The sequence below is a fragment of the Conger conger genome, chromosome 3 (assembly GCF_963514075.1).
Source record: "Conger conger chromosome 3, fConCon1.1, whole genome shotgun sequence".
NCBI classification, from domain to species: domain Eukaryota; kingdom Metazoa; phylum Chordata; class Actinopteri; order Anguilliformes; family Congridae; genus Conger; species Conger conger.
In genome coordinates, this window is record NC_083762.1 from 28,201,342 (window position 1) to 28,214,632 (window position 13,291).

Here is a 13,291-nt window from a genome sequence, read left to right on the forward strand (position 1 = left end):
AAATTTAAAAGAGCTTCTTCTTCAAGAACAATGTTGGTAACCAGCAATAATGATTCCACTTGGTCAATGAAATGAACAGTTTAATCAATTTTTGTAAAGGCAAAACATTGTCAAGCGGCATTAGATGCCAGGTACATGCTGGAGGTCTCATTCAATTTAGTTGTGCTAGAAGATATCACACTAGCTTTAGCAATTTGTATTTTTATCTGTCTTCCCTCAATAGTTTAATGGCAGCATTGTTTCTGCAATACAACGTATTGTATGTGTGCCAACATTAAAACAATAAAAAAATATTCTATTCTATATTTTTCCACAATTACCGGGAACTTGTATTGTTCTATATATTTGACCTCAAGTCCTGAGACTGAGCAACTCCTCTAGGCTACTAGTCACAGGTGGAAACTCCAGGGGTCAGAAAGTAAAAGTCCTGCCATGTGTTTCTTCCACCCATGAACTCAGCCAGCTGTTTCACTAATTAGTTTTACATCCTGACTGAAAAATTGTGCTAATTAGCAAATTAGGAACAAAAGACTGGGGTGACTTATACCTTCTGAACCTGGATTGTCCACCTCTGCTACTAGTTTACCTTGTTCATTGTTCACCTTGATCATTGGCTTACTAGCCCCAGAAGCTCTATGATGACTCAACTATGATTGGCTGCATTTAAAAAAATAGCTTTGCAGACATCGGCAGAATGTTTGGCACCAAAAAGGTGAAGATTATGTTGCGAAGAATGTCAACCTTCTCCTTCTGTGAGATCTGGAGGTGGAACTGTTCAAATATCCATCTTTCCATCTCTTGGTTCAGGTGCCCTTGTTAGAAATTAAGGAAATTAGGAATTTAATGTGTACCTGAAAAGAGACTTGTAGCTTAAAAAAAGACTCCCTCGGCTAAGAACCTGAAGTAAGAACTAAAATGAACTTTCCAGAATGACAGTGATCCAAAGAAAACACCCAATTCCAGGAATAAATTGTCATGTACTGTAAACACAAAACCAGACAGGCTATCATTTGAAATCTCCAGACTCCAAATTGATCTAACTAATACTCTGATTGTTTTTGTCAAGAAAGTAGGTTATGAGCAAAATAAAAAAGGAGGTAAAAGAATATAAATTCTAGCCTGAAGGAGGGATGAAAAGACACGGGTACCTCATAAAAACAACAGGAATAAATTTGATCTCTTTTCAATTAAATATTGCCGTGAATTGTTGCACATATTGCATTGTACTTGCTTATGATTAAAAAAGAATATTTTTTCCAGTTTATGTGTGACCGTTATGGTTGATTTCTTCTGCATCTATTTTACTGGTGTCTCACTTACTGGTTTTCTGCTACTGTTGACAGCTCTGTGTTGTTTCCTATTGCACTCCCTCATTATAATGTAGTGTTTAGATAACCAAAACCCTGCAATTATGGAGAGGTCAAGCTAACAGAAGCATTAAATCGAATTGCCCAGGAGTTGAGCGCGTGTATACGGGTGGTTATCCGCGCATGTGCACGTGTGCGCACACGTGCCTGCGTGTGTGTACATATATGTATGTATATGTGTATGCGTGTCTGCGCGCGTGCGTACTTGCGAGTGTGAGCGCTCGCCCGCGTGTTATTACTGTGAAAAAAGCTAATCACAAAGCCACCAGCTGCCATCTGTTCCTCTCAGTCAGGCTGACCCTACAGTGATCCCTCCCAGCACTGAAGATGACAGCTTCAGAGAACCGTGTAATCAAACCATTCAACGAACAAAGGTAGGTCACGTCCAATGCAGAACCTCCGTTTATCAAGCGAATATTAGCCATCCGTATTCATTAGGACAGAAAATGAAAGTCAGCACTTATGGGCTGGTTCAGCTCATTCTGTTGGTGCCGTGACCGTTTTTTACGCAAAGAAATGATGCACGTCGATCTTACTCTCTGCACCCAGCCGTAGATCTAAGATGGGCATTGAAAGGCAGCAGGCAGTGAAAAGGAAGACTTTGAAGCGCGACACAAAAGCCTACTTTCACATAACGGAGGTCACACAGAGAACATGAAGGTGAAGCCGGGGCATTTAGTCTTAGTGTCCCAGAGTCAGAGTCCCACGGGCAAGCTGGGACATGGAATGCCAGGGCATTCATCCGGCAGAAAGGTCAGGGCTTTGTGTGGGAAGTATCGGTTAAGTAGCCTGGTTGCCTCTCTGAAGTGTTTGCAGATGGGCTGGTAATTGGTGATTACAGTATGGACCACTTTGTGGACCTTTGAAGTATGCTTGGCCATTTTTACAAAATTCATATTGGTGATTCACTTCTAGCACTAGGTGATTTTAGTTGCATCAACTTCAAAGGCTTTGTGAGCAAAAGTCTCCGGTAGATATATATTTTTTATAATGTTCAAATCAATTAAAAAGATTTCAACCAAATCCTGAACAAAACTATCAACAGACTTTAGGAGAGTTATTTACATTTTCAATTAGCTGTGTATTATGTCGACCAATAGATGACTTTGATTAAAAAAGAAATATATATAGTTATGGTAGCTGCACATATCACTGTAATATTAGTAATATTTTTAATGGGATGAAAACAATGTCAATCCTGTATCTTTGTTGCTTGACGTCATAGTCATTCATATAAATATATCATCATTAAAGCATAGTTAGAGCACAGCATCTCTGTGTATCCCAGCATGCATTGCAGTAGGAGCTCCCAGACACTGTAACCTTGAGAGGCATCTGTAGGAGAGACTGTCAGTGATTTAGAGAACAGCGAGCTATTAATCTTCATTACAGGCAGACATGAGGTGGCCAGCTCCAGCTACGGTCAGTGGCCCTGCTCTTGTTCTACACCCCTATCCACCACCCAGCCTGTTCCGTATGCTGCGTGTGCCACACCGGCTTTAAGGCCCATCCACAGCAAAAACTATAACTACAACCATAACTATAAGGATGACAATATGTAAGCATCCACATTGATGAACGATAACTTTCTGGTCATCTCCTATTTTGAATATGACGCCCTGTAAATTCGGATGGGATTTTGATCGGCTGACAGTGTTTAATCGTTCATGCGGCTGGAAGAAAATTGCTCTAAAAGTGATACCAACGATATTGTTTGTTCCTGTCATTGTTGTTATGGTTGTGGTGTGGACTCCACCTACCATTTGAGAATATTTATTGTCACACGCCGTGACACATCCCTAGGACAGATGAGCTGGTCACATTTTATTTCAGGGTCTGTGAATTGGGGAGAGAGATAGAGAGTGTCTTCGCCAATCACCTCCCGGGTTTCCCCCAACATATTTATAGTTATCATTATAGTTACCATTCTTGGTGTAGACCGGCCTTTATACTGTATGTGCAGTCTGTGTATGAGGTACTGTTGTTTTGCACACAACTCAAACATAGCATGTAAGACCAGTATGCCTTATATGCCGTATGCTCTTCATGGCAGACCTGGGTCAGATATCTAATCGTTTTGGATTCAAATAATTTTCTATGCTTTACCGAGCTTGTCTGCTGTAAAGGAACTTGTGAAATACTCTCAAAATGTGCAAACCCCACCTTCCCATTCTCTTGGTTGGCTCAGTTGGACCAGGCAAGATCAATCAAGCAAAGAAAAGTATTTGGATCCAAAACCATTAGAACCAGGTCTGATTCATGGTGTGTTATGTATAGTAAACTCTCCATACAACCTCTGTGTTCTACAGTATATGCATTGTGCACAGTCTAGTGTGTTATACACAGTGGCAGTGCAGACACAGTCACACCACACTTAGAAAGACATACCCGTATGTCAACCAGGAGCAGGTGCTGCATATGATGATTTATACAACCTTGACGGTGAGCTGTCAGCTCTGCTAGCAATTGTGTTTTTGTTGGCAAAAGCTCCCTGAAACAAGTGGGGCATTTTTTTCTCCACTTTCAATGACAATGTGGCAGGTGCAAGGCGAGATTGACTTAAGCATTTAATGCTGCAATGCTTATGTATGTACTTGCAGCAAACCCAAGGCTGCCAAAGCAAACTTGTACTCAAACATCATCAATAGAGGGTTTTGTTCACCTCTTTGTTGCATCTGCAGTCGAGCACAAGAGCCGTGCCACAATCCACCTCGTATAACCTATCCAGGGATGCAAAAGTTATGTCCCGTACCAAAAAAAAAATTAACATAAAACAGCAAATCACCAACCCAATCATGCATGTCGTACATAGCATGCTCACGACAGCTGTCCGATGCTCATCATTTCATGACATTTGCAGCAACGGAGCGTTTCAGAAGGTCCACCAATTGCATCGGCGCAAGCCTTTCCCGTGGCTCGATAGCGCCGATGGTTTTACAGCCACCGTGTCCGGCCCACCCCAACACCCCGTCCCCGTCCCCTCCTCTAGCCTTAGCCACATCGGCACATGAGCTGAGCTCCCTCAGCCGTCTGCGGCGACGTTCCTCCTTCACAAAGGAAAGCGCCGTCTCCGTGTGTTTTATAATCCCCGCGCTGCCTCATATAATCGCAGATGCCAAGAGGCAGGCACTGCATCCCTCTGATAAGTGTCTTGTCAGATTAGTTTGATGGAGTGAAGGCACCCCCCCCACCCCCCCACCCCCCAACCATCCCACTGCTGCTGCAGATGTGGGCACCCCACACACGTGTGTGTGCATTCGGGGGGGGGGGGGGGGGCAGGGCTAAGAGGCCCGGCTCGACCCACTTTCTCTTGCTGCTTTCTCCGCGTGCCAGCCCGTTTGGCCCACGGGTCCAAGGAGGGAGTGTGGATAAACCAGCAACATCATTACAGTCAGGAGCTGTATGCTTAGACAGTTAATAACTCCTTGAAATACCCCCTAACATTTCCACATTTTCCTCAATGAACTAAAATAACCGAATGCTGCTCGCAGGTTTTTGTGGCCAAATGACACGTTACTCCATCAAACTGGTAATGGTGTGTGCTTTTTATTACGCCGGCCCATATAAGTGTGCGCAGAGGGCTCGTCATTTCGTAAATTAGTTTTTTTATGTGTTGCGTTTTTGCAGCATTGCAGCATTCGTCATAGATCTGCAACACAGATGAGTTCCCAGAGGTGGAGGTCCCAGTTCCCAGCATGTCGGCCGGTCCATGGGTACAGTGCCCACTCCAGGCTCCATGGATACAGGGCCCACTCCAGGCTCCATGGATACAGGGCCCACTCCAGGCTCTATGAGTATAGTGCCCACTCCAGGCTCTATGAGTATAGTGCCCACTCAAGGACAGGCCGCCCTTTCCGCCTCTTGCCCTCACCGTTTACATCCACCCACAGCCCATTGGCTCTTCATCGCTGTCTATCCCTGCCTTCCAGCCAGCTGCACGCAGAGATGAAGAAGGCAGTGATTTTAAAAAGTTTTACCAGGTGAATTGTGGTAGGAGCAGCCTACCACAGAAATCATGCTAAATAGATAGCCTTAAATTTCAAATCACTGCTGCCCAAGACAGAAGAGAAGTCCAACGAGAGAAGCTGTGCTATGTGGGTAATGTGTATACGATCGAAAGCAGTGTGTCTTGTTCTCTAGGCCTCGGGTCCCTTTCTATTTTCTTTTATCTTCTTTTGCGGTGAAAGAAACCTGCACTCTCACTACGTCGGTGCTCTTCTGAAGGGTGTGAGTCTTTGGATGCAGTTCAAGCCCCATCAAAATCACTACTGTGTGAACATGTGCACACGGGGAAGCCAGCAACTGGAACAGAGCAGGCTGTCACGGAAACGATGTGAAGGAAGCCGCCAGGGGAGGCGGGAGAGGAAATGCGCAGAAAAAGTATCCGGTACAGGACGTGATAGATCTGCTGGGGCTGAGGGCTGTTTTTTCCACATCACTTGGAGATTTAAGAATCCCCTTTTCTCACAGCTTAAATTTAAGTAAGGAATGTGGGCTTGGAATAGTTTAGTGATTTATACAGCGTAGGGTGAGAAGTGAGCTGGTGAATGCCTCTGGACTCCAGAAGCTCCTCTCAGAGTTGGAGCATGGCTGATCTTCCAGTTGGGGCAGAGGTAGAACTGTCTCGTTTTAATGAGCTGTGGTGTAGATGTCAGTCAGCCAAGTTTCAGCTGAGACAGATTTTGCATTTGTGCCATTCTAATTTCACGGCACCAACTGCAGCCACAAGCGTAATCATAGCATGCTAATGTGGGGTTTATGTGATCGAATATGGGGACCTGGTGGCACAACAGACTTTTTCCCTTTCATTAACCCCGCACAGGGGCAGGCAGGTGACAGAGTCTCGCATGGGGGAAAAGAGCGAATAGAAGTCAAGTCCTGTTTGAGCCTATTCTAGAAAAATACCGGAGCAGAACTGCGAGAGGCTGCTTGACGCGAATCAGCTGTTTTCCATTAGGGAGAAAATAATTATAGGTGTCTGTCTGTGGTTTGTAAAAGCTGTTGAGTGGCATTCCACATCAGCTACTGTGGGAAATCATGCTAAATAGATAGCCTTAAATTTCAAATATACCACACATAGCATACTCTTCACAGTCAGTCTGTCAGCAAATGTCTGTCCAGAGCCACTGGTTTTATGGGAGAAAAAGATGTGTTTGTGAGATATTACACAGAGCATCGTGACTATCTCAGGCATTCGCACTGAATGATAAATATGTCTGTTCCTTCAAGTGAGAACAGTTCATTCATTCCCTCAATGAAATGACAGTGGTGTTGTCCTGGGTTTGGTATATACATAGGTGTGAGACCTACTGACATTGGAGGGTACATAACTGAATATTTATTTATTTTATGTTGAATAGAACCCTTGGGATTTTAATTGAATGCTTGGGATTTACTAAAAATAGGTTTCGTGAGATGAAAAATTACCCCAGTTGGATTGAACATTTGTGCAGCTAGTTAGACTGCTACAGCTTGCATGTTCTTCATTAATTACAGTTTAAAAGAATATTTATATTTATATAACATATTGTATGTTAATAATACATAACTCAGCTTCAGCTAATGTGGGCAGATAGCATGAAAGTTAAATATGCTGATATCCTTTCACAGCAACATGTTATTCCACACACAAACTGTGCATCTGGGTTGCCTCAGTTGGCCAGTCTTAGAGCCTGGTTAATCCCCTGAGAATTCAAACATGACCTCAGGCAAGATGCACTCACCATCCTGATGCCTTATGATTCAATATAAATCTTGGATTTGCCAAGAAATAGGATATAGGTTGCATATAATAACAGTGTAAATGGGGCATCGTTTCCAATGAACTCTGATATCTGGAAGGAACTCAGAGCTAACCTTTCAGTGGCACATGGCCAATTTCAGTCAGGTGTCAGACAAACAGGTAATGAAGGTTCCCAGCAAGTTGCTACTAGCAAAACACCTTCTGAAAACAACTCCCACAAGTCCCATTATATAGGGCTATTCACTCCCATGACCCACTTATTGAATCATTTCATAAGAACCTGTCTGATGTGGCAGTGGGGGGCACATTTACATATGCAATGTATTATGTAGGCCTATACTGCATGGCACTGTAAATTGCAGGCTTTTGGCACCTGGACAATATTCATCCAGGTATAATAAATGAAATGTTAGCTGTCCTTTGACAAAAGTCTCTAACCTTGTTTTAATTTGGAACAGACTCGGCATGCTAATGAGCAAAAAAGAGACGAAGGGTGTGAAATCAGGTCATGCAAAGCATGCAATGTGCTATTCAGCTGAATATCTAACCGGTGAGCTAATATATGAAAGCTAGCAATTAGCTAACAAGTCAAGTTAGCTAATTGATGCGAACTAAATTAATTTATCCGCTAGGATACGCTGAACTGTTGTTGGCTACAGAAGTCTGCTGTTGCCTCAACCTGTTGCTACCTGCGTTCCTCTTCAATTACCTTGAGAAACACCTAATACAAGTCTCCCAGTCTGTCTCCCGCCTGTACTTCTTTTGAGTTCTGCTCCATTCTTTGTTCTTCTCACGCACACTCTGGATGTGTTTACAAAGACGCTCATAGGCAGATATGTGACACGGGTTGTATCCGGAGTTGCCGAAATGCTAATGACATTCTGCAGACGTGCCAGACATGCGAATTTCTGCCCATCTGGTCACCGTCAGTGAAGTGCCATATGCGCTTTACGTGCCAAGTCTGTGTGCGTGGGCATTATGGACGAACAGTTCATTGGCAAACACTTGTCATTTTCATTTGGACGGCAGATCTGAGATATAATTTTGATGTCAAATCGGGGAAAAAAGAAATTTTTCTGAAACCCCCAGATATAGCCAGATAGACTATGTACTCACACAGACAAACATATGGTACATACAGGTTTTTTTTTTATAGGTCGCAGGGATGAAATAACCCAGAATCACAAATTAGCCTCCTCCAGGTGTAATGCCAAGTGTATGTTTGGTAAGTCTGGTCAGTTTTGTTAGTGGTCAACAGGCAAGATTCTCAATATTTACCCACATGAGCCAGTTTTCTGCTCACAGTAATAGGAAACACAGGAAAAAAAATGGCATTTTATGGAATTATTATAACCCTGTAAATGATTGTTATCAGTAATACAACTGAATGTGTTTTCCAGTATTGGCATACTACATACCTTATTGTACATGTGAGTTTTGAAGTTTTTTACAGTAACCAATTTCAGAACCTTCATTTTTCAAAAATGGGCACAAAACTTTGCCAAAATACAATAAACATGAACCTAAAATAATTTGTTCACTGACCCATATCACTTTCACAATGACACAAGTTAGCATTTAGAAATGCAATACACACATTACATATGATATGACTGTCTTGATATGATCTACTGTTATAACAATTAATTAAACTGCTCAAAATGAAATGTTGATTACTGTAACAACATTCCATGTTTAGATCATGAATGTTTTATGATAAAAAATCAATTAACACCATTACTTGGGAACATGAACCAATGTTACTACATAATATTTTAATGTAATATTTCATCGTCATCATCGTTTTTCAGACACTGTTCCTATGGTTCCATGCTCCACTGTTCCAGACAATGTTTTCAGATTTGACAGTATGTATGCAGGCCCATTTCTTAGCTTTTCCAACAATGACAACTACTGATGATTGATTTCACATTGTGTGAAGAATATAAAAGGGTTTGTATAACCTGGAACAGGGACGGCATGGACCAGGTAGGTGATCCATGTCAGAATATAGGTCAAGCAGTGAAAGGGGGAAGAGGAGAAGGAGGTGGTCAAGTGAATGGCTGAGGACTTCAGAGATGTGACCTTGGACCTCGTCTTAGAAGAAGGCTTGGGTATCATCAAAGATGACCATGGGCCTGGTTTGAAAGGTTGGTGGGGGAGGTATGGGGTAGAGGACAGTGTTTTTTTCTGCAGTCGAGGAACACTCTAGTGGAAGATTTTTTGTAGTTATAATCATCTGTTGCTATGATTCAAACAAACATTTGAAACAAACAAAGCATACAAATGTTGTAATTGTATTTTTTATTCTGATTTTGTTCAATGATTCCACTCTCTTCTACTGTTTCCACTATTCCCTTTATTTAGAACCACAAAAATAACCATATTGAAACATGTATCAGTTATGTTTTACTGCAATATTACAGCATTGTAAATTGTAAAAAAATAAAATGATAAATACAATAAAATAAAATAAATTACTGCGATATTACAATTTTGTGAAGCACTTTTTGATAGCACTCTTCAGTTGTCACACACCTTTTTTGCCAGGGCCCTGGGAACAAGAGTTTGAGTCTGCAGAGTATCCTTGTATCATTGTACAATAGCACATCTTGTTTACCTGCCTCAGTTGTGTCAGTGGTGCATTCCTTTGCCTCAGTAACTGCACAACCCTGATGCTAGATTGTACAGTGCAAATAAACAAGTGATGAAGAATGTTGCTGCAATGCAATGAGCCTCCCATGATGGAGGAGTTTGTTTAAAGGCTGTGCTGTTCTTTTACAGTTTTTTACAATCACTTGCCACTAATCTCACAAGTTTACACTCTATTTTCAAAACCTTTGGCACAAGACTCAAAACAGTCAGCACTTGTCACACAGCCTGTCCAATTTTCAGAAAACTTGTCTTGTGCATTCATATCTTGGAAGAAATCTTGTACTTCTAAATCATTGGTTCAAATAACTAATTTATCATGAAATACCTTAGTTTAGATGACCGACACACAATATACAGAAAGATAAAAAGTTTAGTGCAATCCTTTACATTTTTTTTACAACTGCTAACAAGTATTTTCCTATATTAAATTGACTTTACGCACCACCACGCTAGTATACAACTCTTGCACCACCTCGCAGCTTGGTGCAACAGTTCATTTTATGAACAAAATGGACCACAACTATCAGAACACTGCAAAAATGTCTAAAAATAAAATCATTCTACAAAATACCAGCATTAGTTTTCTTCCAAGAATACTCAAATGGGGGGAACAAAATGCTTGGAATCCTAGAGATACAACATGAATACAACAGGCTGGTAATTGGGGAAGTTCAACTCAGCAAAGAACAAGAGGAGCAGGGACATATATACACCAAGACACATATGCAGACAGTCACCTAAACTAACTAAATTTGGGACTTGATACGGCACTGGGGCTTGACACAGTACAGGGGCTTGACATGGCACTGGGGCTTGATACTGCACCGGGGCTTGAGATAGCACCAGGGCTTGGGAGTGCTGAACCTGAAGGGGGCCAGGGCCTGAGCCTGAGGCAGCGCTGGGGCTGTAGCCCGAGAAGGTTATGCCTCCTTCCTGCTGGCTGGATGATCGAATACCCGGCACATCTCCTCGGAGACGGTATGGTAACTGGACTATGCGGGGCTTTGCTGGCTCCAAATGGCTGTGGCCCAGGAAAGCGCTTTGCCTGTGAGAAGGGTGATGACGTAGGCTGCTGGAGAGCATTTGGTGCGATACTGCTACAGCTGAAACTCAAGCCCCCGGGAACATTGCGTGAGGAAGCCCCGACAGGGTGGTGGAAAGATAGGGGTAGTGGGAGCTGATGCTGGTGTAGGGGCCATTGCTGGATGGCCTGGGTGAGGGACTGCAGGTTGTCCAGCATCTGTCCAGGGTCTGCCATTTATAATTTATCCCGGTGGGCTGGCTCACTGCTGGGTCCAAGTTTGGCTGAGTCATTCTTTCACAGGGGGGACAGAGTAAATCCAAAGAAAATCACAATCAATTCACAAAGGCCAAAAAAAACACAATGACTGGGGAACTCAGGAAAACAGGGGGAACAAAATACTCAGACACAACACAAAGACGAGGGACTGGTAATGAACAGGGGAAGTTCAAACAAAGACACAGCAAAGAACAAGGGGAGCAGGGACGTACACTCAGTGAGCACTTCTGCTGCTGTAGCCTATCTACTTAGAGGTGTGATGCGTTGTGTGTTCAGAGATGCGCTTCTGCATACCACTGTTGGCTATTTGTGTTACTGTCACCTTCCTGTCAGCTTTGACCAGTCTGGCACTTCTCCTCTGACCTCTTTCATTAACAATGCGTCTCTGCCTGCATAACTGCTGCTCACTGGATGTTTGCATTCTCTGCAAACTCCAGTGACTGTTGTGTGTGAAATTCCCAGGAGATCAGTAGTTTCTGACATATTCAATCCACCCTGTCTGACACCAACAATCATTTCACGGTCAAAGTCATTTAGAACGCATTTCTTCCCCATTTTAAACATTTTGTCTGAAAACAGCTGAACATTTTGACCATGTCTGCATGCTTTTTTGCATTTTGTTGCTGCCACATCATTGGCTGATTAAATATTTGCTTTAGCAAATTGGTGTACAGTTCTACCTAATAAAGTGCTCACTCAGTTTACACCAAGATATACATGCAGACAATCACCTAAATTAACTAAACACCTACAGACTGAAAGGAACCAATAATCTAATAATGACAAACAATTAACTCTACCAAGACAGGGGGACATGAAGAAAGAGCTGGCGGCCCACTGCAGAGGCCAAAAGGACCCAGGTGAACCCTTCCACAGCCATTGTCCTGCTGGACAATCCACCTACGACCAAGTCTCAGCTTCCTAGCAGAGGCAACCAGATTTTCTGCCAACATTTCCAGGTCCTTTGTTGAATTCATTGTGCCATTGATCTTAAATAGTACTGGACCATTGGCAAAGGGATTTTGCAAGTTTGTTACCTCATTTCTATACAGGAAGTGATGGAATGACACAATATAGTGCCTTTAGACTGAGATTAACTAAATCAAAATAAAATTGCCAATTCCACTTTGTTCAAATTTATATACTATTATAATTATTGAAATGTCCTGTCATTCAGGAAATGTCTATTTTCTGATTTGTTTACAAATGTTTCCATATAATGATGTTTAAATTGACCATTTCTTTCTGTGTGTAATTAGTATTGGCAAAACATGCCCGTCTACATTCTAAACAGTTATATCTTCCCTTGAAAATGCTTCACTAAGCAGGTGCATTTTATTTCTTGCAAACATGAATGCAAACACCACAACTGAGCGTTGAGCTGAGAAAGTCGACAGGCTTGTCACAGATGTCCTGTCAGCACCCTACCTGTGCAGTTTCATTAACATCATAATGTAGCCATTTTGCCCTCTCTGGAGCTGCTAATCAATCTGTCATGGGCCTTCAGGAAAAATAGAAATTGACTTCACAGCACCTAGGGGTTCCTGTCTCAGTTCAGAGAGACCAGGTGGACATCCTTCCATTCATGAAGGAGACTCACACCTCCAAGCCAAGCGTAACCCCTCATTATGGTACGCGGGGACAGCACAGGCCCGATGGCAACTGCTTACTAAAGTCTTTCAGATTACATTGTTCTTGTCAAAATTGTATCATACATAGTACAGCCTGTAAATATTTGGACAGTAGCACAATTTTTGTTGTTTTTGTTGTTACTCTGGCACATAGGACTCGAAATGAAACACTGAATATGAGTTGATTGATGACATATCATTATCTGCCTTTCAAGGTATCCATGGACACAACTAAAATAGAGCTCATTCATCTGTCAATGCATTTTTACAGTTCTTATAACATATGAATACATTGAAGCCCTGAGGAATAATACATTTTATAAGAATTAATTTGGACCCCTCTATTGTTGCTGTGGAAAAAATGCAAAAATGCAATTCATTTGGTACAATTTGACAAGGTAAATAAAAAGGTGTGACATTCACATACCTCATTCGGACATGTACAGACATACCTGGTGATGAGTACCCTACCTTAAAGTGAATTATTTAGCTACACGAGTTACTAGGGGGGTATCCAATCCTGAATTGCATAGATAATGCATTGTATACAGATCTATTCTCTTCCCAAATTTGACCACTGATATTCAGATGATAA